Below are 10,910 nucleotides of genomic sequence, written 5' to 3'. Positions count from 1 at the left end.
AATTAGAAATCATATTAGGATTGTCTGTGTGATTTTCTACTAACAATGCAGATGCTTGCGTTGCTCTAAGGTACGTCATTCTCCTAATCTTGTAATTTATTTATTGCTTTCTTGGGTGTTAAATTAGTGGTTTGCGCACCCGCATGAACACCTCACATGTTAGTGATTAGGTAATAAAATGGATTCAGATTGCCTGCATAGACATTTTTTGAAAAGAAAAGGTACCGAAAGGGCATTAGACTAGATCTAGCGTAATCAAATCCCCGAGCTTAGAATCTCTAGTTCGTAGGAATAAAACATATCTCCCTATATTTTATTTAGGTTTCTAATCGACCTACCACAAATAGATTAGTGGCGACTCCAAGCAAGAAAAACTTTTGCATATCAAAAAAAAACTTAAACCCTAAGTTGCGAATTGGTAGGGCTTGGGAGGGCCCGAGCTAAGCTTGGACTTAATAATCCATTAGTCTGAGAAATTTTGGTCGTTACACTATGATTTTGAACCCTCTTGGGGTCTACTTTCAAGTTATCAATGAAATTAAGGCACTTTTCCAACCAAAAAAAAAAAAGTTCGGTATTGAAGACGTTCTTTGTACAAAATCATAACAAACAAAGAGCCTGAAGATTTTCATGCTTTCGGGGTACATATACACACTTTTTGCTTTCTGACTGGCATCCCCCAAAATTTGGAAGGACAAAAGGTGCCGTCTTTTGTATGTCCCTGTAACGTCTTACAATTCTAGAGTAAGAGACGATCCTCAATACGAACGCCATGATCTTCTCATATTCATATATGATCAATATAAAAAAATTTGTAATTACAGATATATCAGCGAGGCTGTACATCTGAAATAGTCATTTCGTTGGCCGAATATTTTTTGTGCTTGCCACCGCTTGAAGAACTTGCTTCAGATACAGACTCCTCGCTGAAAAAACCGGGCTGTTTAGGATGAGGCAATGTGCTCTCACTGCCCAACATCATAACCACGGATGACATCTCCAGTCTGTCTCTCGAATTTTGTTGAACGCGCAGCAAAGACACATGGATCGATCGCAAAACTTCCACGGGGATTGAATGTGGATGTGATCGATGGATCAACCAGCTCCATAGACTTTCGATCTCCGAACAGTGTCCGGGCCTGCATGATCAATTGATTATGTCGGTCAACTAGAGTAAGACTAAAAACTAACCTGAAGATAAATAAACAAAGAGATCTGATAAATTTTCCGACTTACATATCCAAGAAGGCTCAAATGGCTGTCAGGATGAGTGAAGCCCCGATTTCATTTCCCGCTCACGATTTCCAGCACTAAAACGCCAAAACTGAATACATCTGATTTTATCAAATATAGGCCGTGGACCGCATACTCTGGTGACAAGTAACCGCTATGCAAAAAAGCCATTGAAAGGAATGATTAGTTTTTGAAGCAAATGGACCAGATCCAGTGAAGATCACTTGTTAAGAGAACTCACTATGTTCGCACCACTCTCTTCGTATTCGCTTCGCTCTCATTACCTCTGAAACTCCTCACCAAACCAAAGTCTGATATCTTTGGATTCATTTCGTTGTCAAGCAGAATGTTTTCGGCTTTCAGGTCTCGATGAATTATTCTTAATCTTGAGTCTCGGTGAAGGTATAGGAGCCCCGAAGCTATGCCGTTGATGATAGTGAAGCGCTTAGGCCAATCCAGTGAAACACCCTTCTCTTGGTCTGCCAAATTATTGGCCTTATAAGTTATCAATGGAAGCTTCTTCAGTCCTTTTCTATAACAAAAGCAATGAAAATGTAGAGACTTGAGCGAAGCAAACCGAAAATGAAACAATCCAAGCTCCGGTTGGGCAAGAATTCATAGATCAACATCTTTTCATCTACTTGAATGCAGCATCCAAGAATCTTGACGAGGTTTCGATGTTGAAGTTTGACGATGTAGACGACTTCATTCTTGAACTTGACGTGTCCCTGCCTTGAGTTTTCCGACAGCCTCTTCACAGCAATTTCTTGGTCACTCTTCAGAACACCCTAAAAGATGAGGTTTTTTGTTCCTTTTTTCCATTGTGCATTTGTATATGTATGAGCAGATTTAGAATTCCGAAAAATGAGAATAGTAACCTTATAGACAGCTCCAAAGCTTCCCTCTCCGAGTTTGTTATCGTCAGAGAAGTTATTCATTGCGCTCACTATGGTTGCAAGGTCGAACAGAGGTAATTCTAGATCTTCACTATGGCTTTGATGGGAGAATCCAAAGATTTGTCCTGCAACTAGAAATTAAAGTGAGTGAATTCATCAAATAAAGAGAACTCATAATTGAGCTTTAAAAATCCCAAAACAGAACTCAAAGCAACACACATTTGGTTCATTCATATTTTTCAGGCGACTTGGTTCATTAATATTTCCAAAGGGAAATGAACTGAGGAAACTTTGCATTTGATGCAGAGCAGCAACATTTAAAACCTATGCTAGCAAGAGTAAAAATTGACTCTTGTGGATCAAGAAAAACATCTTGCTTGGAAACGATATTATCTGATGACGACTTTAACATCTCTCCCATACCCTGTAAAAACAGCTGCAAGGCCGAGAAGAAGCACCGCAGACAGCACAGTGCTGACAATGAAGCCATGCTTTTCCTCGCGCCATCATTTTTGCTCAAGCTGCCACCTTGATACACATTACAATAAATTGAAGACAGAAGTTACTAACAATCCGACTGTCATTTCGAACTCATTCTCTTCCTCGTGTCATCACATCAAAAATAACTTAGGGTTTGAACACGTACCAACTTCTGATGTGCCCATCCTTACGTAAATGTCCTGGCCATTCTGGTTGAACTGTCTAATATCCATCAGGTCATCGAACCAAAGCAAGCATCCACTTCCTTGCGCTCGAATATCCAAGTTTGAATAAGGAGTGTTAATTTGAAATTAATTGAACTCAATCAATGGGCAAAAATATCTTATTTTTTTAATAGTATAAGATATCCGAACTTTTGGATTCGCCTAATTTCATAAGCACAGGCAAGCAAAGCGTCATGTCCACCTGCTTCGCGAGGGTGACATTTCATCCATGAGGCGGCGGCAGGGATCACCTTAAGATTATTTTACGTGAACAGGGTCGGGATTAAACATAAGTGGCTATCTCAATATAAAGTCTAACTTGATCCAGAGCAATAAAAACAATAATGAGGACTCATCTTAGAATGACGCACGATTACCAAAATTAATCATAGGATTATAACATCCTAATATTTTTGTGTTCCATTTTCCACCATTAACATGTGGTCTCCTACGACTTAATCTGCGTTAATTTCTGGTCAAGCAACTTGCTTCTTGTTGCAAGAAGAAGAAGATAGGAAGTAGCAAGTCAGTAGTCGCTTGAACAGTTTCAAAACTATTTATGTCATTATCCAACTAAGACACCTAAATGGACCAAAATAAAATAATTTATCGTTCTATACCTAAGAATAACTTAATTTAAACCTTCTAGGTCTTACTATTCTCAGTTCTTACCTGAAAATTCAATAATTTAGTATAAAAGGGGTATGATTCGAGTTGCTAAAGCTATTACCAAATGGTCTTATAAGCTGATAAATAAATGAACTACTCCGATTGACTATAGTGTCGTTGAAGGAGAGAAGAGTTCAACAGATTCCACTCTTTGAAAAATCTACAAGATACCCAAAGATATGCTCACGAACCTTGAAAATAATTAAGACATAATATAAGTTGGATTGTTATAATGTCACACAGCAAGTGGAACCCGAACCCCAACGTCCACTGAACAGATTTTGAAAATTTCAACTAATTGATTAAAGAACGAATATTTAATTATGGTCAATGTGTTCATAATTTTTATAAATATGAACTCCGCGCTCCTTCGTTCACATGGCCTTTGTCAAAGAAGACAAAAGGCAAGAAGTGAACATACGTAATGCAAGGTGGGCCGTTGTCCTCTTTCCTCCAATCACACGGCATGCATGCACATGTAATCAAGGAGCTGAAAATGAACGAACATGAACTTCCTTTCCTCTTTCTTTGATTGGGCACTTTTCAAAGAATAGAATTTGCCCGAAGACAAATCAAGCAACTTCCGCGCTCCTTCGTTCACATGGCCTTTGTCAAAGAAGACAAAAGGCAAGAAGTGAACATACGTAATGCAAGGTGGGCCGTTGCCCTCTTTCCTCCAATCACACGGCATGCATGCACATGACCATGTGCATGCATTAATCAAGGAGCTGAAAATGGACGAACAAGAACTTCCTTTCCTCTTTCTTTGATTGGGCACTTTTCAAAGAATAGAATTTGCCCGAAGACAAATCAAGCAACTTCCGCGCTCCTTCGTTCACATGGCCTTTGTCAAAGAAGACAAAAGGCAAGAAGTGAGCATACGTAATGCAAGGTGGGCGTTGTCCTCTTTCTTCCAATCACACGGCATGCATGCACATGACCATGTGCATGCATTAATCAAGGAGCCGAAAATGGACGAACATGAACTTCCTTTCCTCTTTCTTTGATTGGGTATTGGAAAGGCAGCTGTGATCTGCATTTATTTAGGCCGTTTACTTAGGAAGTTTTGTGTGTGCATATCTTTTCAACTCCTTGATTACGTGTGCATGCATGCCGTGTGATTGGAGGAAATAGGACAATGGCCCACCTTGCATTACGTATGTTCACTTCTTGCCTTTTGTCTTCTTTGACAAAGGCCATGTGAACGAAGGAGCGCGGAAGTTGCTTGATTTGTCTTCGGGCAAATTCTATTCTTTGAAAAGTGCCCAATCAAAGAAAGAGGAAAGGAAGTTCATGTTCGTCCATTTTCAGCTCCTTGATTACATGTGCATGCATGCCGTGTGATTGGAGGAAAGAGGACAACGGCCCACCTTGCATTACGTATGTTCACTTCTTGCCTTTTGTCTTCTTTGACAAAGGCCATGTGAACGAAGGAGCGCGGAAATTGCTTGATTTGTCTTCGGGCAAATTCTATTCTTTGAAAAGTACCCAATCAAAAAAAGAGGAAAGGAAGTTCATGTTCGTCCATTTTCAGCTCCTTGATTACATGTGCATGCATGCCGTGTGATTGGAGGAAAGAGGACAACGGCCCACCTTGCATTACGTATGTTCACTTCTTGCCTTTTGTCTTCTTTGACAATACAGCTTGACCCCTTGTCCCTTGCCTAGCTGCTCTTCGACGACTTCACTTCTTTCCACGTCCTCATTGTTTGTGTGGATCAATTCCTCCATTTCATGATTCACTTCATTTTCTCTATCTACACTTTTGGCGACGACTTCACTTCTTTCCACGTCCTCATTGTTTGTGTGGATCAATTCCTCCCTCAAGTCACTTTTTAAATCATCAACTTCATCACCCCACTCCATAACTCTATTTTTAATGAGTTCATCACTTATTGTTTTCTCATCAGCATATGGAAATTCTGTTTCAGCAAACACTACATCTCTTGATACAAAGTATTCATCAGCTTCTAAATCATACAATCTCCACCCTTTCTTTCCCAACGGATTGTCACACCCCGAACCCCGCGGGCGCACGACACCCCGCTATGGTCGTTGAGATGCGACGTCCCAGGACTCGTCGCCGACCCTTCATTTTATCTTTTAATTACGCATGCGAAAACGATCACAACAATCCCCGGACAACAACAATAAACAGGGATAGCTAGGAAAATAAAACACAATAGTCAAATAACACTATTTTGATTTTCACTTGATTAATCCCTGGGAACATTCTTACAAGCCCACTTCGAGCGCTACCACAAAAAGCTAGCAAAAAGAGTAAAGGCTAGGGTTAATCTACTCAACCAACAAGTCGATCCCAAAAAGCCAACTACCAGACGCCCTGAACCAAACTGGGTGCAACAACATGCTAGGGGCCTGAAAAGTGGTTAACAACAACAAATGAGACGAAAGTCTCAATAAGTTAATGGCCCAAGCCCTGCTTAGGAGGCCAACTCGCACGGGGGTCCCTAACCAGGCAATACAGCATCAACAGCACATCATTAAACAACCACAGGCATCCTTACCTCGCCTTGGGACACTCGTTGATGAAATGCACATGTCACAAACTCGAAGCATTTAAAGAGATTTTTTCATGCATTAATGCATCACAGTCACGTGTGTCTCGATTATAAGGTAAAACCTACTTAGACACGTCCCATACCATGCCTAGCAGTTTCTACCCCATAATCAAGCACTATGCATCACACGTATCCAGTTATTACGCCCCCTCGGGGCCACTACACATCAAGCGATCTGCAGCAAGATGGCAGTCTACCGGTATAACCGGGCTCCGTCCCGCCCCGTCGGGCACGGCTACGTCAAATGATACACAGGATGACGGCATTCCAATACGGCAACATCAAACGATACACAGTAACATGGTATCCCGCAAGGAGCATCAAGTCCGGCCTCGGGCCGCGACAAGGCATCCGGGGTATCGGCACTGCAGATAATCCCCAGGCATCCGATAAATCGGGCAACGTCAAGCGATACACAGCGAGACGGCTTCGACGTGTGACCACACGAGCACAAAAGCATTCCGGCCAATTATTATCTTCTCAATTAGCCCATGCGTCCATGAATAGTACTCACACGATGCCGCATAACAAACCAAGTGGTCACACATGCAAACAGTCAATCAATCTAGCAAGCTTCGATGCCAAACACGTTTATCAACCACAAAGCACCACTATCATTCTTGGCATATCCATAAAAATAATTTAATTCCAAAAATCCCATAAATTTTCGTTGAAAACTTCCATTCAAAACAATTAGTCATCTAATCAATTTAATACAACATTTCACGACATAATCGTCACCATACAAGCTGGAAATCATAATTTGAGATTCAAGATTTTTCCGAAATAATAATAAACAACTTCGGAAATTAATTATTTAATAATATCCGAAAATAATTTATTTTCTAAAATTCGAAATATTTTCTCGTATCAAAATCATTCAAATCATTTGCTAAAAATGCCAATTTATACGATAAAATCCAACATTGGCATCACAATTCGGTATTGAAAATCATTCAAAATTCTACTATTTAATTTTCGAAAATTAATTATTTAATAATAAAATATTAATATTTAAATCCGAAAATAATAAAATAATAATTAATTTCGAAAATAATAATTTAATAAAATAATCGATAACTTATCACCACACGACGATAGCTTATCACGCAATAATCATAGCTTATTGAATAAATAACAATAACCTATCACCTAATTCGAATTAACTAAACATAATCTTAATTAAGCTTAATCTAAACTACCCTAAGCTAGTTTAACACCCTAAACACGGGATTAGGGATTAACTTACTTGGCTAACAACGGCGACGACGCGAGGACGACAGTGGCGACGAGGGCGGTCCGCGGTGTCCTCAGAATACTCCGGCTAGCGGCGAACGGGCGCGGCGAAGAAACGGCCGCCGTGGGGCTGCTCCGGCGCGGCCTGGGCTGTTCCCGGCGGCTGGGACAGTGGCGGCGACTGGCTCGGCCAAGGCAGCTGTAGCGAGCGACAAAGGTGGACGACGCGCGGCGGCGGGGCCAGTAGGACGGCTGACTGGGTGGCTGGCCAACGCCGGGCAGTGATAGGAGCGGCGGTGAGCCTGCTACGCGCGCGGACAGGGGAAAGGAGGAGTGGTGACGACGGCGGCGCGGCTCGGTCGGGGCGACGGTGGCTGGGCTGGTCGCCGGCGAGGCGCGGTCGGCGTCGGTCGGACAGCAAGGGGAAGCAGAAGCCAGAAGCTGCGGCGTCGGGGGAGGAGAAGGGGGGAGAAGGAAGAAAGAAAAGGGAAGAAAAAGGAAAAGAAAAGAAAAGAGAGAGAGAGAAGAGTAGGTGGGGGTTGGTCAGCGGGGAGTGGGGGTGTCAGGTCAGACACGCAAAAGGGGGACCGGCGGGGAAAAAGGAGAGGAGAGAGAATAGTCAAATCGTAATAATCACGATTCAGCGCCACGATTCGAATTCAAAAAAGATCTAACGATTCCCGAAAATCTTAATTAATAATTTAAGATTTGACCAAAGGGTATTAATAAAAACACACCACGAGAGAGGTTTACCAGTCCAAATTCGCACCCGGTAAAAAACTCACTTTCCACATATCCCGTGCAATATCGAGGTTGGCCACAATAATATCGACACCGTCCAATTAAATTCGTTCCGAAATTTCGAGAAATTCGACACCAAAGTTTGGGCTCTAAATAACGGCCAATTTCGATCGAATGCGATTATAGCGAAATCTCAATTTTAAAAACAATAACCAAGAGTGATCAGTTCCCGGGCGAGATTTTACTATAAACACATTGAGGAATTACACGTTTTATAAATCCCAAAAAATGGGTCGAAATTCGGAATGTCACACGGATAACCAACAAAAACGCACCGACGACTTCTACTAGCAAATTTATCTTTATCCCGATTCTGATTATGCGCATAGCACAAACAACCAAAAATCCGAAAATATTTGTAAGAAGGAGGTTGGCCAAAGATAATCTCATATGGGGTTTTACCATTCAATAATATAGATGGAGTCCTGTTAATCAAATACCCAACTGCGAGTACACATTCTCCCCAAAATTCTATGGGTAAATTTGCTTGGAAACGCAAAGCTCTTGCAACATTAAGGATATGGCGATGTTTTCTTTCCACTCAGCCATTTTGTTGAGGTGTTCCAACACAAGAAGTTTGATGCAATATCCCATGTTCATCAAAATATTCTTTCAAACACAAAAATTCACTTGCGTTATCACTTCTAACGATTTTCACATTTTTCTCAAATTGGCATTTAACCATCGCAATAAATTTCCTAAGAACACAGGCCACTTCATTTTTTCCATTCAGCAAATATATCCATACAGTACAAGAGTAATCATCAACAATTGTCAAGAAATAAATTGCTCCACATGAAGCTGGGACTCTATAAGGTCCCCACAAATCACAATGCATCAATTCAAAACAATCTTTAGCTTTATTGTCACTAGAAAAGAAGATCTCTCTTGTTTGTTTTGCTCTAAAACAAACCTCACAAGTTTTATTGGTTTTCCTAACCATTTTGCCAGCTTCTGGAATTAACTCCACCACCTTAGAAGAAGGATGACCTATTCTTTTATGCCAAAGCTCAAAGGATTCCATATCATCCACCTTGCAAGCATGTACCGAAGTCACTCCCTTGAGAAAGTAAAGCCCCTCGCGTTGCTCACCTGCTCCAATCAGGTTCCTCAAAATTAGGTCTTGTATAGCACATATTTTGTTAGTGAGTTGGATAACCAAATTTGAATCATTAAGAAGTTGTGATACAGAAATCATATTGCATTTCAAATTGGGCACAAAAAGAACTCGTCGCAATTTCAAGTCTCCTCCAGGCAACACAGTTCCTTCTTTCACTGCCATGGTCTTTTCTCCATCAGGTAATTCGACTGAGCATGGCATAATGTCACGCAATTCTCTCAAAAATGCCAACGTTCCTGTCATATGGTGGGAAGCTCCTGTGTCAATAATCCAAGGAAAAATACTCTGCTTATCTATCAACCTCTCATGGGCACCATTCTGATGAGAACTTAACATTCCCAGCAAAGTCGCCCACTGCTCATCATTCAATCCACTAAGACCCTTTCGATCTGAATCCGTCACAACTCCTCGCCCACCATCAACTCCAGTTGCTCTTCTTGGCTCGTAATGTGGTCCGCATAGCTCGCACCCATTCTTCATAATTCTCGCCCTTCAACTGAACTTGGGTAATCAGGTTACCCGGGTTGTCATTCGAATTCAGTGTGTAAGGACTAAAGGTTTTCTTGTCCGTTCCAGAACTCTCCTCACCTTTTTTTTCATCAGCCATGGCTCTGATACCATGTAAAAGAACTGAGGAATTTTGGAATGAGAATTCTCTTCTTCATTGCCACAGAAACGTAACATATCTACAAGAAGATACAGCTATCAAACAAACTCCTAATTAGGCTAAACTACTAAAAATACAAGGACCACACAATAAAAAGTAATAAAAGATATGCACACACAAAACTTCCTAAGTAAACGGCCTAAATAAATGCAGATCACAGCTGCCTTTCCAATACCCAATCAAAGAAAGAGGAAAGGAAGTTCATGTTCGTCCATTTTCAGCTCCTTGATTAATGCATGCACATGGTCATGTGCATGCATGCTGTGTGATTGGAGGAAAGAGGACAACGCCCACCTTGCATTACGTATGTTCACTTCTTGCCTTTTGTCTTCTTTGACAAAGGCCATGTGAACGAAGGAGCGCGGAAGTTGCTTGATTTGTCTTCGGGCAAATTCTATTCTTTGAAAAGTGCCCAATCAAAGAAAGAGGAAAGGAAGTTCATGTTCGTCCATTTTCAGCTCCTTGATTAATGCATGCACATGGTCATGTGCATGTATGCCGTGTGATTGGAGGAAAGAGGACAACGCCCACATTGCATTACGTATGTTCACTTCTTGCCTTTTGTCTTCTTTGACAAAGGCCATGTGAACGAAGGAGCGCGGAAGTTGCTTGATTTGTCTTCGGGCAAATTCTATTCTTTGAAAAGTGCCCAATCAAAGAAAGAGGAAAGGAAGTTCATGTTCGTCCATTTTCAGCTCCTTGATTAATGCATGCACATGGTCATGTGCATGCATGCCGTGTGATTGGAGGAAAGAGGACAACGCCCACCTTGCATTACGTATGTTCACTTCTTGCCTTTTGTCTTCTTTGACAAAGGCCATGTGAACGAAGGAGCGCGGAAGTTGCTTGATTTGTCTTCGGGCAAATTCTATTCTTTGAAAAGTGCCCAATCAAAGAAAGAGAAAAGGAAGTTCATGTTCGTCCATTTTCAGCTCCTTGATTAGATGTGCATGCATGTCGTGTGATTGGAGGAAAGAGGACAACGGCCCACCTTGCATTACG

General features: G+C 41.4%; 1 long non-coding RNA gene across 1 annotated transcript in view; it reads left to right on the top strand.

Annotated features, from left to right (window-relative positions):
* The first annotated feature begins 4,304 nt into the window (after positions 1-4,304).
* LOC130137794 (uncharacterized) overlaps positions 4,305-10,910 on the top strand; it is a 32,565-nt gene continuing 25,959 nt past the window's right edge. The window contains exon 1 of the long non-coding RNA XR_008816234.1: positions 4,305-4,400. This is a non-coding gene — a long non-coding RNA (uncharacterized LOC130137794). The remainder of the gene's footprint in view (positions 4,401-10,910) is intronic.

This window comes from Syzygium oleosum, unplaced genomic scaffold, assembly GCF_021117445.2.
Source record: "Syzygium oleosum isolate NSW1041296 unplaced genomic scaffold, Sole_v2.1 Sole_v2.03, whole genome shotgun sequence".
Classification (NCBI taxonomy): Eukaryota; Viridiplantae; Streptophyta; class Magnoliopsida; order Myrtales; family Myrtaceae; genus Syzygium; species Syzygium oleosum.
This window is presented reverse-complemented; position numbering and strand designations above follow the sequence as displayed.